This window comes from Ptiloglossa arizonensis, chromosome 6 (genome assembly GCF_051014685.1).
Source record: "Ptiloglossa arizonensis isolate GNS036 chromosome 6, iyPtiAriz1_principal, whole genome shotgun sequence".
In the NCBI taxonomy this organism is placed as follows: domain Eukaryota; kingdom Metazoa; phylum Arthropoda; class Insecta; order Hymenoptera; family Colletidae; genus Ptiloglossa; species Ptiloglossa arizonensis.
The window spans coordinates 26650383-26666676 of NC_135053.1; the positions used below are offsets into that span (position 1 = coordinate 26650383).

General features: G+C 56.5%; 1 protein-coding gene across 4 annotated transcripts in view; it reads left to right on the forward strand.

Annotated features, from left to right (window-relative positions):
* The window catches only part of LOC143148315 (uncharacterized), a 66243-nt gene that overhangs the window by 37967 nt on the left and 11982 nt on the right, over positions 1–16294 (forward strand). Inside the window, exon 1 of one of the 4 annotated variants that reach the window (XM_076314555.1) lies at positions 9445–9475. The exons of the other annotated variants lie outside the window; for them this stretch is intronic. The gene's annotated coding sequence lies outside the window, so the exon portion shown is untranslated. Of the gene's footprint in view, positions 1–9444; positions 9476–16294 lie in introns of those variants that run through there. 4 annotated transcript variants of the gene reach the window in all.

Here is a 16294-nt window from a genome sequence, read left to right on the forward strand (position 1 = left end):
CCGGGCTCGTCCGATCGGCCCTTTCGCCCGATCCCCTTTCACCGGTCCTCTCTCTCGCTCTCTCTTTTCTTCCATGGAAATTTTAACGCGAGGAATTCCTCCGCAACGATAACGGTGCCGGAACGAATCGAAGCGAATTTCGATCGATTTCTCGCGATTCGAGAACCCTGGAGAAACGAAGCCGTCCGTTGAGACGCGTTGAGACGCGTTTCGGGTCTACGGGCAAAGGGAAGAAATTTCCGCGCGGTCCGAAAATTGCTCGTATCCGAGAGCGGCCGGGCGATCGGCCGAGATACCGACGAGTCGCGCGCGAACGCTTCTCGAGCGTTGACTTGGCGCCTCGATGATCGTTTCCGAGCAGTCGCTTCGAAATCGTCCGCGTTCGCAACGATAACCGTAAGTACGTTTCGGAATAATTTCGCAAATACACATCCGAAGCGTTCGTGAAATCTCTACCGGTCCGCGATATTTGCCGACGGAGCGTAAATATCGAGTGTCAGCGCCGAGGCGAAATAGCAAAAGTCTGCGCGCAAAACTGCAATGGCGTTTAACCGACGACGAATAACGACGACCGTAAATAACGGTGTTTGTACATCGAACCGTCGAACGGTCGGAGGTGTACCGATCCTCGGATTCGTAATGGAAAACCGAACCACCGAACTTCCAAACGGATATCCAGCGTGGACGTACAGGGTGTATCGTAACTTTGACGGTGGATCGGAGACGCCGATACGAGGAAAAAGTTTGCGGAATCGTTTTCCTCCGTTCGACCTTGTTCGAAAGTTACGGCCGGTTCGTTACTCGGGCGATTCCGTCGAATCGTTGGACGGGATTTTTATCTTCGGAGACCGTTTCGAGGTAAACGTTCGTCGCCGAACGAGATCGAATCGGCCGTTTCGCGTAGAGGGTGGAGAACGGTGAGACGGGACGGGACGGGACGGGACGGGACGGGACGGACGCCAATTAAGTTACCGGTCCGTTCTAGCGAGTTTCGGAGTTTCATAACCCGGCAGGTTGCATCCGGTAAATCCATCGGGTTTCCCCTTTGGCGGTCCCGTGGGGCCTCGCAGGGTACGCGGCTGTTGCACGCTCCGAGAGTCGTTTCTCCGCTCTGCTCCGCTCTGCTCCGCTCTGCTCCGCTCTGCTCCGCTCCACGGGAGCGTGCCACCGGCGCGTCGTCCGGAATCTCGTAATTTTGCCAATGCGTTCCGTCCAGCGTGCAATTCGAGTCCCTTTCGCGGGCGCGAGCGCGCGCGAGACCGAACTTTACGAGGGGAGAACGCTACGTGAGGCGAAATCGGAATCGTAAGAACGATTTTCTCTTCGTTTTCGGAACGGGTCGCTCTCGAAACTCCCGAGCGCGACTCGGGTGCGCGATCGTGGACAGATCGAGGCGAGAGCTCGGAAGGACTCTCCGCGAGGCCCTTGCCGTGCTTCCGAACGCGCCCTCCCTTTTCAACGCGCCGACGAGCTTTACGCTTTTCCTTGTCCGTAGAATTTCTACGGTTCCGTTCCGTGTTTTCGGTCGACCGAGTTCGGGAGTTTGCGAATTCCTCGCGGGCTTCGCAGTTCCAGAGCCCGCAGAGCCCGCCGATCGTTGCCGATTTTTCGACATTCGCCGACGAAAAGTCGAAAAATCGAAAAGACGGGGGGCCGTGGTCGAATCGCCGCGCGAATCGACGAACGAACGTTACCTTCGCGTCGCCCGACGCGAAACTTTTACCCGGTACTGTACGCGCAGACGTTTCCCTCGAACGAGACCACGGTGAAACAAATGCCCACGCTTTTCCAACGGCGATGAAAGTTCCCTAAACGCGGGAACGTATCCCGACGCTCGAAAACTCGGGCTCGCGGCGCGAATCTTTAAGCGCGAACCAAAGGGAAACGATTCGAGCGCGAGGTTTCCCCCTTTCCGGCCGATATACTTTGAATCGATAGATTCTTCCTCTCTCGCGAATCACCGTTTCGCGAGTTTCCTGGAAGCGACGTCTACGCCCGCGAGCCGCGAACCCATCGTCCCGGCTAATTTTTATAGCGCGCTCGCGATAATTAAGTCGTCGCTCGACGTTACCGAGAGTCGACGATTTTCAATGGGTCTGCCGGCGCCGCGGCGCTTCGCAGCCGAGCCCGGAAACGCGCTCGAATCCACTGAAAAAGCAAACGCGATTATAAGAAAATTACCGAGCTCGTTTTTCCGAGCATTTTCCTTTTCCAGCGCAGGCTCCCGACCCCGTCGCCTCGCGTTACCTCGCATCGCCTCGCGTTGTCGACAAACTCGCGGAAAACGAAGCTCGCTCCCCGTTTCCTCTCCTCTTTCACTTTCCATCGTTGCGAGTATCGTCCGAATCTCCCTTTCTTTCTCCGATTCGTTCTTTGCCGGGACAAAGCTCTACGTCGCGGAATACGAGAATATTTTCCGAGGCTCCGTTCGCGGAAAAACGAATTCCGAGAGCACGCGGGCTCCGGGACGCTTATTTTTCTCTCGGAGTTTCGAACCGGTTTTCTCGAGAGTCGTTCGTCCGCGTATAATTTTCACAGCGTCGCGTTCCCGACGAGTCGAAAAGAAAAATAGAAGTTTGCGCGAATTTTTCGTACCTTTTCGAGCAAATACACACCGGAAACTGTTTCGCGAGGGAGGGAAAATTCCGCGTCGATTTCGATCGCGATGAAATTTTCATCGGCATCGAAAACAAGCCTCGACGCGACGCATTGTTTTCTCTACCGTGTTAATACCATTGTTCGCAAAGGCGTTAAAAATGCAGACCGATGGGAACGCGAACTTTCGCGTCCGCCTCTGGTTTTTTTCGAACCTCCGACAGTGTCTGGACTCTGCTGTTCGCTATTTTTCAAATTGCCTCGCTCGTATTTTATACTCGCCGTGGAAATTCATCGGTCCGTGGTTTCGAAACCTCGATACTTCGGTTCGCTTCCTTTTTACTCGTAAACCGCGATCGTACGATATCGGAACGGGAGAACTTTTAGACGGACACGGTGTACGAATATTTTTATCCGAGACGTCTCGCGAATATTTGCCGGATCCGCGTAACTCGTTTCTCCGTTTCTCCGTTTACGAATCCCGGGAACGAAGCTTCGCGCCGCCTCGAGTTTACGGAGTCGATCGCGCTCAGCCGTTCGCATCCCGCTCCGTTAAAAACATCGTTTCGCGTTCTTAAAACCGAAACGCCTCCGTTTTAAATTCCGAGATCGATCTCGAGCGTCGCGCCAGCGACGGAACGTCGCCGCATCCTCGATTTCGGCGTTAATAAGCTCGCGATGCAACGGCGACTTATTAGCCGGCGATGTTTATTCGGCGTCCTCCGCTGCATTATTCAACGGACAGCTCCCTCTCCGTCCCGCTCGCCTCGCCTCGCCTCGTCTTTCCTTTCCTTTCCTTTCCTTTCCTTTCCTTTCCGGTTTTCCATTTACTTTCCGGCGCGCATTCGGCGGAACTCGCGAGAAACGCTCGAGCCGTTCTCTCCCCGGGATTACGGTTCCGCTTCGGGTTTTTCTCCCGATCCGTCCGAACGGGGGAAAGAAAATCGCATCGCCGGCGACGAGGCGACGAAGCGACGAGGCGACCACGCGACGCTGCAAAACTCCCGCTCGTTGATCCTCGGACGCGTCTGCTCTTCGGCCCTCCGAAATTAAACGAGGAAACGCATCCGGGCGTTGCGCGGACGATCGAAAAGACGACGCCCGACCTGCCCGATCTGCCCGGCCCTCCGTCGGAGATGTTCCAACGTCCGTGCACCGATACTTTCGACGACAAACTTCTCGGCCAACTTCTCGACGGTGCAACTCGGATCGGTCGAGACGCAGCGAGTCGGTTCGTCGATGGCGCTCGTCGGCCAACTTTCGAAGGGGGGAAAAACGAAAAAACAAAAAAAAAAAAAAAAAAAAAAAAATACGGCCGGTGGTTCCGAACACACGAGCAGTGACCCGGCGTAAAAGTAAATATCCACTGTTGACTCCCGCGAAGGGATTGTTTCGAACAACATTTTTCACGGCGGACGGTTGTTTTTCGTTCCCGAAACGCGACGCTTGCCGACTCGTCGCCCAATTGGGGACGTCGCCGTTAAAATTTGGTTCGATACCGGCGAGTCGAGAGACGGGGCTGGGGATAGGGAAAAAAATACACGGAAAGAGAGACGAATAAAATGGCACCCCGACGCCTGTCGCGCCGTTTACGCGGAGCTGGAAAATATTTCGCTGTTCCGGTATAATGGATCGGATGCACGAGCCGTATACGTTTGGCTCGCGCGTTGCTCGTTATGCTAACGAGCGCACGGTGAATCGTGCGCGTTAACAACGAAACGAGTCGTACGATTTCGCGTTTCGAACCTTCTAACCGTCGAGTTTCTCGGTAACCCGATTCTCTTCGGTCCGTGCTGGAAAGATTCGAGGATTCGAACCACCCGTAACGAATCTACCTACCGAACATCGATGCGACGTTTTCCGCGTATTTACCGTATCGGGACGAATCCGGCGATCCGCTCGGGAAATCAAGGACGAAATTCGAGTCTACGGGTACGAAGCGTTCCGCGTCGTAGTTTGCCGCGCGCGAACGCTCGCTCGCTCGCTCGCTCGCGTTTTCTTCGCGATATAGCGACGCCGGCGACGTCTTCCCCGGTGCGGATACATCCGGACGTACGCGCGTACTCGGCGCGCCGTTTCGAACGGAACGGAGAAAAGGACGCCGCTCGCGCGAACTTTGGACGAATCGTTGAAAAGAGGAACGCTCCCTCGAATTTTATCGCGTTCGTTGTAAAATAACGGAGATCGAGATTGGAAATCGGCGATGAACGACAGCGGTCGCGTTCGCGCGGTACGAATAAACCGTAGGAGAAAAGGATATTTTTTCGAGAGCGGGGCACCGATAAAGTCGATCGAGGACTTTTATTCGAGGCGAACTCGATCAAAAACGCGGCTCGAGCTTCTCGGAAGCGAATTCGTTTCGATCGTTTCTCCCTTTTCGCGCACGCGGCGTAAAACTTTTTCCCGCGAATTCCCGGTTCGTGACCGGCGATTCGGGAATAAATATTCAACGGGGGGGGATTCGCTGGTGCCGTTTTTCAATCCAGCGACCGTGGTCGTCGCGCGCTCTCTCCCTCTCTCTTTCGGGGTCTCTTCTCTCGGTTCGTTTTACGGGCAACGCGTGCACCGGTACCCCGTCGAAGCTGTCGATACACGGCGCACCGTAAACAAGACGCAACGTCGAACGGAACGCGCAGGACGTTTCGCGCGATTGCTTTTTTCTTGGCCGCGAAATGAACGCGAAACGGGTCAAAGAGGAAATATTCCGCTCGACGGACGAACGGAATAAACTCGTATTATAAACCGATCTCGCGACGCGAGGTTCGCTTTCGGGGAATGGCCGCCCGTTTTAATACGCTGAAAGCTCGCTCTCGCGTAAACGTCCAGCCGTTCGAGTCGGCATTTTCGAATCTACGCACCGTCGAAGCGAATATCCGTTATCGAGTTTCGCATGCGAAACAGCTTCCCTTTTTTCCTGCCCGGTGTCCGCTCGGTTTCGCGATTTCTCTTTCGCGCGTCCGTTCGGCGAAACAACCTTTTCGCGAGATTAATTTTTTCTCTCGCGTCGAGACGCGGCCGGCCGGTGCGAAACGGTGACGCGATCGCGACCGTGTACCCGAGAAACCGTAAACGGAACTCGACCAAGGATTTTCCCTTTTCCCCTTTTTCCCTTTTTCCCTTTTTCCCTTTTTCCCTTTTTCCCTTTTTCCCTTTTTGCCTTTGCCCTCGTTAGGCGCGCAACCGACGAAATATTTTTCCACCGTTAACGGGACACCCCGATGAACGCGAACGACTCGGTACCGGTCCTTTCCGTCCCCTTCTACCGCTGTCGCGACGTCTTCTCTTCGAACGCCTCGACGCACAGGGCTCGTTCGCAAAACGATTCTTTTCTTCCGAACCGTCGCGGAAGAACTCGGATTTTCCCGTTTCGCGGTTCCGCGCGGGGGGATCCGAGGTTTCGATCGTTGCCTCCTTTTCCACCAAACTATTTTCGAACGTCCCCGAAACCCGCAAACACCGACGAACCGACCGACCGACCGACCGACCGCGGGATAATTTCACGAGGACGGCGGTTCGGAATTTAAATTCGAATTTGCGGAGAAATCTTATTCAAGGGCGAGCGAGCCGCACCGGACGAGAACAATGGCGAGCTGTCCTTTGAGAGGTTCCGAGCCGTGGCCGGTGGCCTATTTATCGAGCGCAACGACCGGCGGAGCAACGTCGCTCGCAAAGACAAAGTTGATCGTTGCGAGCGGTTATCCCTCGGCGAAAAAAAAACCTTGGGAAAAACGGGAGAAACGGGAAAAACGGGGAAAAACGGGGAAAAACTTGGGCGAACGTTGGCCCGTTTTTTGCTCGTGCGTCGACGAGAAGTCGTCGAGCCGTCGGATGCACTTTTCCGATCCGCCTCGGAAACTGGTCATCGTTTAACGCAACTTTGACCGTTCCTTCCGCGAAACGCCCGGACGAACCGTACGAAAAATCGGTCTCGCGCGGCTCGTAAAACTTACTTTGAGAATTCCGCGGCGCGTTACCGATCGAGAGAAACGAACCTCCTCGAACAACGACCCGGATCGAGTTTACTCGCGAACGGAACCTACGGCCGGGATTTCGCGCGAGATGCGTATCGCGTTCCGATTCGCGAAACCGGAGACGGTGCGAGACTTTGAATTTTCCGAACCGAGCTTCCGCGAGCCGGTAGAGCCGAACCGCGTTCGACCGCGCTCGGCCGCGCTCGGTGGGAAAAGTTCGAATATCGCTTCGACGTTGGCCAACGCGAACCGAAAACTTTTCCATTTCTCGTTGGATCTTCGGGAGAGTATCGGGAACGGGTCGGCGAGGTTTTCTCGATGAAAGTAACTCGGAACGCGACTTTGTTCCGGCTGTTTTTCATTGTGCGCGGTTGAAAGTTTCGCGGAACGATTCGTCTAACGCGCAAACGAACGCGTCACGAATACGGGAGGAATAGGGCCGCGTTCGATCTCGCGTTCGATGCGAAGAGAAACGTAAAAGTTTTCCGTTCGCATCGCCGCCAGCCGAGTTTTCCGTTCCCGTTCTCGTTCCCGTTCCCGTTCCCTCCTCGTTCGGAGAATCGATCGCGTCGAGGTCGTCCGAGCACCGTGAACTCGACTTTTCGAAAAATCCTCCTCCGAAATGAAAAATCGCTCGCGAACGCGATAGTTTTCCGCGTTCCGTCGCGACCGAAGCGCCGAGTTAAAATTCGCGTTTCAACGAACGGGCGAACGTTTGGAAAAATCTGGCAAAAAACGGGTTACGATACAGCCGGTGTTCATTTCGAGGATAATGCCGGCGGTAACGATACGCGGCAACGGATGCGCGGGGGGGTATTCGTTTTCCCGCGCGGGGAAACGCGTTCGAGAACCGTCCCGTTTTTCCGTGCCATCCGGTTCGGCATCGAGCTCGTAATCGTTCCGAGTCTTTTTACTCGACGCTCGCTCGGAACCGGACGCGAGAAATAATGTCGGATGGAATTTCGTGCTCGTAACTCTGCGGGTCGCGCGTCACCGGACGTTTCGTTAAGCTTTTGTCGTTCGACGTCCAGAACGCGCCCCGAACTTTTGTAATCCGCTGGATAAATTATCGCACCGTCGCGACGGTCCACCGCGTTCGACCGCGTACGACCGCGTTCGACCCTCCGAAGGAACCCTACGCTTTCCCCGAGCTTTGTTTTTCGCCGAAATCGAACGTCGCGGTAAAACGGATCGTCCCCGAGACGAAAATACGAACGGGAGAGTGCCGGGAAGAAATGAACCACGCCTACGGGCGCGCCGACCGACCCTCCAAGGGAACGAGATCCTGGCGGGCCTGCAGGGTGTAGGGCGTTTCGAAAATTTGTCCGCGATCGTTACGGAAGAAACGCAATTTACGAACGCTGTCGGATCGGCGTTGCGGTTCGAGCCGTTCGCGATTCGGTCGAAAGTCGAACGATGATCCGCGAGCGGAGCTTTGTCGCGTATCTCGGATGGAATTCGCACCAACGGTGTATCTCGATCGTAATTCGAAGGGTAAAATTGCGTGGAAAAGTTTCCGGGAAACGTAACGAAAGTCGAAGGAAATTTGGCCGAGTTTTCACCGCGCGGAGTCGAGCGGGCGCGTTCGAAAGGTATCGCGCTCGCGCGACCGATTTCCCTCGGCCGGAACCACGCCAGAGAGAATTCTCGCGTCCGTCTCGTCGATACCGGATATCGATTCTCGAATTTCCTCGCAGGAATAAGACCAGGGGAGAGAAACCGGGAACGGACCGGGACGAATGGAAGAGAGAACGATTCCGTCTCGCATGGACGCACCGGTTCCTCCCGACCGAATGCAACCGTACGTCGGCCGGTCGGCTTCGTTAAAAGCTCCTCGCCGGCAGGGAGGATTTTCCTTTTCCTTTTTTCTCGTCCGGCGGTACGGTGCGAGCGCACCGCTGCCGTCGCGCGGGGACCTTGTTAATTAGAAGCAAAGGGTGGGTGGGAGGAGCGATGGGAGCGGTGACGGCGAAAAAAGAAGGACGGAAGAAAACGCTGGGATACCACCTTTTTAAAAAGCCACGCTCGAGCGCACGCACCGTGAACCCGCGATAAAGCTCGGATCGCGTAAATCGTTCGGCTCGGCGAGAGGGGAAGAACGGGGGGCCCGTCTACCGCGCCAGTTGAACATTTCCGAGCGGAGATTCCTCGGTGCGACCACGTTCCCTCGAAACGGCCGCTCCGGCGATCGCTTCTTACTTTCCACCGAAGCGTTTATTCGCGAACGACGCTCGAGACCGCGTCGCGCCGCGCGAATCGTCTTCCGCACCCTCGAAATCGAACATCGGCCCGAGTTCGTTCACCCCCGAGGATATCGGGCGGGCGGGCGGGCGTCCTTGGTCTCCGATGCGCCGTTAGAAGGGAACTTTTCCTCCTCGGCCCCGGCGGACCTGGATAATGTACGAATTGGAAAATCGACGATGCACAACAAGCCGTGACAAACGAGCTCTCTTCCGGCGGCGACGGTGGCGACGGTGGCGACGTTGGCGAAACTGGCGTCGGTCGCGTCGCTCGCGTCGCTCGCGTCGCTCGCGTCGCCGGCGACGCCGGCTGCCGAGAGCGAAAAGGGAGGAGAAAATTCCGGAAATGGATTCCTCGAGGGTGCGCAAACGAGGGTAGACCGCGATATAACATTACGAATCTCTGGCGAGATCCCGCCGGTTAAATTCGATAGGAAATTCGACTCGAGGCACCGGAACTCTTCCCCCCGGCGCTCCTTATCCTCGCTTCCTCTCGCAACTCCCGCAACTCCCGCTTCGGCCAAATAGCGCGCGAGCGCGAGCGCGGGCGCGGGCGTCCCCGCCTCACCCTGTCAGAGATCGTCGCGTTGCGTCTAATTGCGTCTCGGTTGCCGTTTTTGTTTCAGAACCTCCCGACGGACGAGTAACGAAGCGTGGCCCGTTCTCCAGGTACGAGCACACTCGCATTTTCTTCCCTCTAACGAACCGACCCCTCGCCTCGCCTCGCCTCGCCTCGCCTCGCCGTACTTCCCCTCGCCTCGCACAGTTTGTATTCCGGTTTACCGGTGTCTCCCCTTCCGTCTCTTCCGCGCTCCTTTTGTTTCCCCTTTCCCTCCCCGGGCCTTTCTCCTTCTTCGTCGAAAGAGGCTTTTTCGGTCGATACGCTTTACGAGATAATCGAGGTTCAATTTTTCGAAAGAGTCCGTCGCGGGGGAGAAATCGGAAGACGAACGAGCACGCGGCACGATCGATAGAGGCGTAGGCCTGCCGGTACGCGACCGGGTTCCAACCTCGCTCGAACGTTCCTCGAATTTCTAATTTTTCTTCCCGGCTGGTCGCGCGAGATCGAGACTTTTACCTTGCGAAAAATGCTCGGGAACTTTCGATCGGTTCGATCGTTCCTCGGTCCCCGCGCGGCGAGAACGTCGCGAGAACGTCGCGGACAACCTCCGGGAGGCAACGCTCGACAATATTTTCGAAAACGACGAAAACGTAAACAACCTTTCGCCCGTTGCTCGTCGGGCAAACAATGGACCTCGAATCGTATCGTTAAATACATTGCCGCGAACGAGTAAAATTTAACCATCCGAGCGAATAAACGAATAAGCGAATAAGCGAATAAACGAATAAACGAATAAACGAATAAACGAATAAACGAACAAACGTCGCGAATAAATCGCTACGCGGTACGTTGGTTTTGTTCGTCGCGTTCGTTCGAATAAAATGTTCTCCGTCTCCGCAACGAATTCCTACGTTCTCCCGTAATACCGCTACACCCTACGATATTCCCCGAATATTAAATTCTTTTCGAAGCGACGGTCAAAGTTGGAAATCTTTCGCGAAAATAGCGATATTCGTCGGACTCTGCGAGCTTTCTTCCCGTATCGCTGCATCGGTGGACGTTTCGTCGGTTCTCCGGTACGAAATTTTGCAACGTTTCGAAACGACGAGTAGATTTCCCGCGACGCAAGAGAACCGAAAGGCCGCGAACGGTTTCCTTGGTCGTTCGATCACCGTAGAAACGAGTTTCCGGCCGATACAGCGCACCGGTGTCGCGCGTCAATTTTAATTCAATCCCGCGCGGTCAACGCAGAAATTTAATCGTCGCTCGAATAATCGGGATGGACGGGCGGGCGTGGACGAACGAAATTCTTCGATACCGCTCGTTGATCGACTCGCGCAGATTTCCGTTTAATTTCCCGTAATTTTATCGAGCACGATACTCGTTCGGACGCGCGTCGACGAACCCGAAGAATTTCGATAACGGTGGCTGAACGCTTCGTTCGAATCGGTCCCTGCGGTCTCCGTTCTTTCGAACGAATACTCGAAAGGGAGCGATTCGCGTATCATCGTGGCGCGAGATCCGAGTTTCGCGGTTGGTGGATCGCGAACGATCCACCGAACGGCCCGTAAGCTCGAACGCGATTCGAAGGGTTCGGTCGTTGGACGGGCGTACGAGGACCGCGAGGTTATCGAGCAAACGAACGGCGCAAGCGCGCTCCTCGATCCTCCGATGCAACGTCTACCGGGCCGGTAACACTATATTTTCTCCATCGAGGGTGAAATTTCTGTAATCGAAAATCGATGGAACGCCGGTTCGTTGTCGGTCGTTGGGAACGCCGCGGCGGAGTGCGCGATAACCGGCGAGGTTCGATCCCCGATCGAAATCTCCCGTTCCCTCGAATCGCGAGACGCCCTCGGTAGGGAATCGCTCGACGAGCTACGGACTCGCGTTTCGCCGCTCCACCGTAACCTCCTTCGACCCTGTCGCTCGGTATTCGTCTTCCCTGCGACGATGAGGAAAGTTCGATGGCCCGTTGGTCAGCGGTGATCACGGGTTCTCGGCCGATTCCGGCACGCGCGAACTCGAGCGACGAAAACCGGCCAACCGTTTCGCTACGGACTCGAACGAATCGCGACCGAGAGATTCGAGACCCCGCTGCGACCAGCACCGCCGTATCTCGCGCGGAGGAAATCCCTCAGGAGCGACGATTCTTCCAATCGAGACGCGAACGGTTCGCGAGCTCTCGGGACGAACCCGGCTACCGCGTAACGCGTTAAATACGAATCGAGAGGGTTCAGAATCGAATTCTCGGTTCTTTCGGCGTGAAATTTCGAGCTCGGTTTTTCGAGGATCGCGCCGCGGCGAGGGAAACCGAGGGTCGAAGGAACCCGAACGACGAAGCCGTCCGCGAACTCGAACGTAAACGGAGATAGCGTTATCGGGATCGGGAGCGAGCCGGACGGAAACCGAGATAACGTTATCGGACTTTCGTCCGCGAACTCGGCTAATTTCGAGCAACGGTGAAAATATCGCGAAAGTTTCGAGCGCGAGTCTCGCGGCAACCGATTTATCTCGCCGTCCGGTTGTAACGAGCGGGGACCGAGCGCGAGGTAAGGAGAAAACGATCCTCGATTCGCGATCGGTGAGACCGCTCGCTGCGCGACCATCGCGAGGAAATACGAGGAGCTTCGGCCGGTAGACCGACCGAGTCGCGGTTCGAACCGGACACCGATCTACGGGGGGGCGGGAAAATCGTTGCTCGCGCGGAAGGTACGCGCGTCGCGCGAACAATAGACTCTTGGGGAAGTTTCCCGCTCCAAGGGGCGCCTATCGCACGGTGTAACTACTCGGTAGATAAGCCAACGAACCCACGCTCCGCCCACCCGCCCACCCGCTCGCCCGCGTTAGCTATGCGCCGTCCTAAGAAGAACCTTCGGCGCCCGCGAACCTGCCAGCGACTCGACTTTTACGTCTCTTCGGTCCGGTAAAAACGCTCGATTTTATCCCGGCAGGAGTCACGATCGGTCCGCGTCTCCCGTTAAGACCCGTTATTCACCGGGAACCTCGAATCGAGACGAGATCCTAATTGCGGCGCTCCGTGTCGCGCCTCCGAGAGCTCCTCGAAAACTCGCGCGAGCATCGATACGATCGCGTCGGTCGATTTAATTAAACCGAGCCCGAGCCCGGACGCGGACGCGGTCGCGATACTCGTGTAAGCGCTCGATCCTCTCGTCCCTTTTCCTTCCTCGTTAAAGCCTCAACTTTTTCAATCGCGCTAAAATGTTTGCCGGCGTCCTCCAGCCTCGTGCTCCCTTCCTTCCCTCCTACTTCTTTCCGTCCGTTCCCGGTCCGTTGGTCGGGCGGTCGGGCGGTCGGGCGGTCGGGCGGTCGGGCGAGCGAGCGTTCGCGCTCGCGCTCGTTTGCGCCACGGAGAAAAAAGAAAGATGCCTTCCTTCCGTGTTTACTCGTCCCGGTTGTTTCAACGACCTCGACGTTGCCCGACGTCGTTACGACGGGGAACAGCGCCGCGCGTCCTCGCGAGTCGCCGCGCGATCGAGAATCGAGAGACGGCGCCAGATCCGCGTCGACGAACGCTCGGCCTCGGTTTCCAAAATTTTTTACCCGTACCGACCTTCCGACGAAGCTTTCGATCGCTCGATCCTCGTTACGGGTCGACTCGTAGGGCTGGGGAAGCGGAAGGAAGCGCCGTAAAACCGTTATTACCGGTTATCGCTTCGATAATTGCGCTCCGTAGCGGGCCAGCCAATTTACCCGTCTACGGAATCTTCGATGCGATCGAACGCTCGCTCCGGAGCGGAGATTTACTCGGCCGAGACGAGTCCACTTTACGTCCGAGAACTCGAACGAGAACGAAAACGACGGTTCTCCGAAATTGCTGTCGTATCGGTGTAAATACCGTTTCCCGTAAAACACGGGGAAATCCGTTCGTTCTTTCGATCTCGTTGGGCTTTCGCCGGTTAACGGGCTCGCGGCAAATCCGAGGATCCAATTTCGAAGGAAAAGTTTTCTCGTTACGCAACCGCGATCTTTGTTTCACGGACGAGGAGAGACGCACGATTTTCGAAGCGATCTCGCGTTTCGATCCCTTCTCGAAAGGATCGGGCTGTTCGGCCGGTTCGGAGAATTTTCCTTTGGAGAATTTCCGGGATTCGGGATCGTTTTCGCGCAAGAACGAAAGTCGTTGAGAAATCTCGGGCGGAAGGAGACCCTCGGAGTTGGACCGGATCGGTCCGGTCTCGCGGGAATTTCGAAGGGAACGCGTCCGAGGGAAGCGCAACCTTTCCTCCTTATCGTTCTCGGGGAACGAGCGGCTCGGCAGAGGTCGGCGCACCGCGCCGCTGCGGTAATTGCCCCTGTAACGAACCTTTTCATCCGGATGAATGGACGCGTGTATATTTCATCTCGTTCGGTGGGTTTCCGCTCTCTTTCTCCCCGTGTATCTCAATCGAGGCGCGCTCGGTAGTCGCTCGGTAGCCTTTCGGGCGGTAGGTGTTCCGCGAGCTTCGAACGCGCGCGCGTTCCTCTTCCCTCTCGAGCGGTCCCCCGCGAGTCGACGGACCGCTCGGGGAAAAGAAACTCCCGAGCGAGGGACACCCGTCCCCATCGATCGCCCACCCCGAGGAAGAAAATACCCGGCGAAACTTTCCGACCTCGGACGTATCTCGAACGTTTCAATTATCCCGTAGCCGAGTAACGGGCTTCGCCGAATTCGTGGCGAGCCGCTCGTAAAGAGAGCAACTTCCCGCTGCTGCGTCGATCGAATTTATCCTTCCTCCGCGGAACGGATCGTACCGGTTCGCGAGCGATCCCCTCGCCGCGGGACGTTCGGCGCGACGCGACGCTCCGCGATTTCGGACCTCTTCGCTCTCGAGAGATCGAATCGAGCGCCTCTCGTCGAGACACTCGCTTTCGTCTCGAAACTCCGAGCGTATTTATCCCCGGTCGTATCGGCGGACGCGAGCTTACTATATTTACAACCGACGCGATAAGAAGGTTTCAGCGCGGCGAGAAATATTCTCGGTGAATGGACGCGTTTAATTTCCGAGGCCGCGAACCGAGACTCGGTCGGGCACTCTCCGCCTCTGGAATTTTCATTACGGGCAAACGCGGAAGACGCGAGCGCCCGGTGTCCCGTTTCGGAGGAATCGTTCGGTCCGAAATACGCCGTTGCGAGACCCTCGTTTCGCAAAATTCCTTCCCCCGAGCGGGTGTCCACGATCCGCATACTTTTTTCCGCGCGAACCGATCGAAACCGTCGAGCGCTCAACTTTCGGTGAAATTACCTCGACGCGAGTTTTTCTATTCGAGCGCTATCGACGAGAGTAAATCCGATTTCGCCGAAAGCCTCGAAAACTATTCGCAAACGGTCGAGTACTCGCGGAAACGCCGTTCGTACTCGGTCGTTCGAACAACGCGAACGCCGCGTAATTTCGATCGCGCGTTCGTCTTCGATCCCGTACGCGTGCCGCGAATACGAGAGGACCCGGCATTTTCGAATCTCGGGATCGCTCTCGGAATTTTCCACGCTCGGTCGCCCCGCCGAGGAGTTTCGAGCGGGAAGAAAAATTCACCGCGAGTACCGTTAACGGCCAAACGAAACGGCCAAAGTCGAGCAACTCGATCCGAACGATCGCGTATCGTCGGAGCGAGTTCTCTCGGTCGCGCGGAGAACGAGACGAGAAGACACCGCCGCGAGGAAACTGCGCGCCATAGTTGTGCATCCTAGCGGAGAAACGTTGTCGCGAATCACGAGGTAACCGCAATAACAGCCGGGCCACGGTATCTCCGGAGGATTAATAATGCAAGGAGCCGCATTTACAGCCGCACCGGGCTCGTGTCGCCGCGCACCGACGGAACCAGCCAGCCAACCACCCGCCCAAGATGCGGGAGAAACTCGAAAAGTACTTTGGCATGCATCTTGCGCGGAAGTGCAACCGTGCGCCGAGCTGCGTTACCGAGCCCCGAAAACTTTCTCGTCGCGAGTCGCGAGTCGCGAGTCGCGTCCCACGGTGCCGCATCAACGACTCGATTATCCGCGATCTCTTCCCTTCGGTGAAACGAGAATTTCCGGCCAACCGTGCCACGGAAACCTCGAGAAACCTCGAGAAACCTCGAGAAACCTCGACGATCGTAGCATCGTTCTTCCATTCGCACGGTTTAGCGAGTTTCGCTCGCGTCGGGCGTAACGTCGATTCCTCGGCGACGCACTCGACGAAAAATTCGTCGACGGTTTCCCGGCTCTCGGAACCTTTCGCGTCGAGACGAGCTTTCGAACGTTCCGCGGCCGTTCGAATCGAGTTTCGTGCGAGGAGAGCAACGCCCGAGGGAAACGAGAACGCGCTCGACGGTCAACGCCGAGCGAACCTTTCTTGGCCCAATTTCGAGTCCAATCTCGCGGTCGGAGCACCCTAACCGTCCGTCCGCCGCTCGATCGAAAACGAAACGACTCGAATCGTCTCTCGCGAGCGACCCTTCCGATACCGAATTTCCGAAAATTCCACCGAGGGAGACGAAAGATGCGCACGGAACCGGGAAAATCACGGGAACCGGTGGAAAAAGCGACGATCCAGCGACGCGAGGTAAACGTCGAGGAACGGAGAGAACTCGACTCGATGGCTCGAACCGATACGGGAACAAAATTTCCAACGGGAGCGATCGGAGACGTCGAATCGAACGGTACGCCGAATAAAATTCGCGGCTCGCGTTACTTTGCGTCGCGACGAAAATAAAACCGCGCCGATGAGAACAGAGGAGCCGTCGAATCGACCGACCGACCGGTCGCGGGACAACGAAAACCGAAAACGAAGGGAAAAAGGGGGACCGACGTTACGCCGAATTCCCTCGGGTATCGAGGTTACGCGGGACGCGAAAACCATCGTCGTCGTTGCTCGCGAATCAGAGGAAAAAGGTCGACGAGCGTTCGCGTCCCGGAATCGTCCACCGGGCGTTACGCCTACCTACGC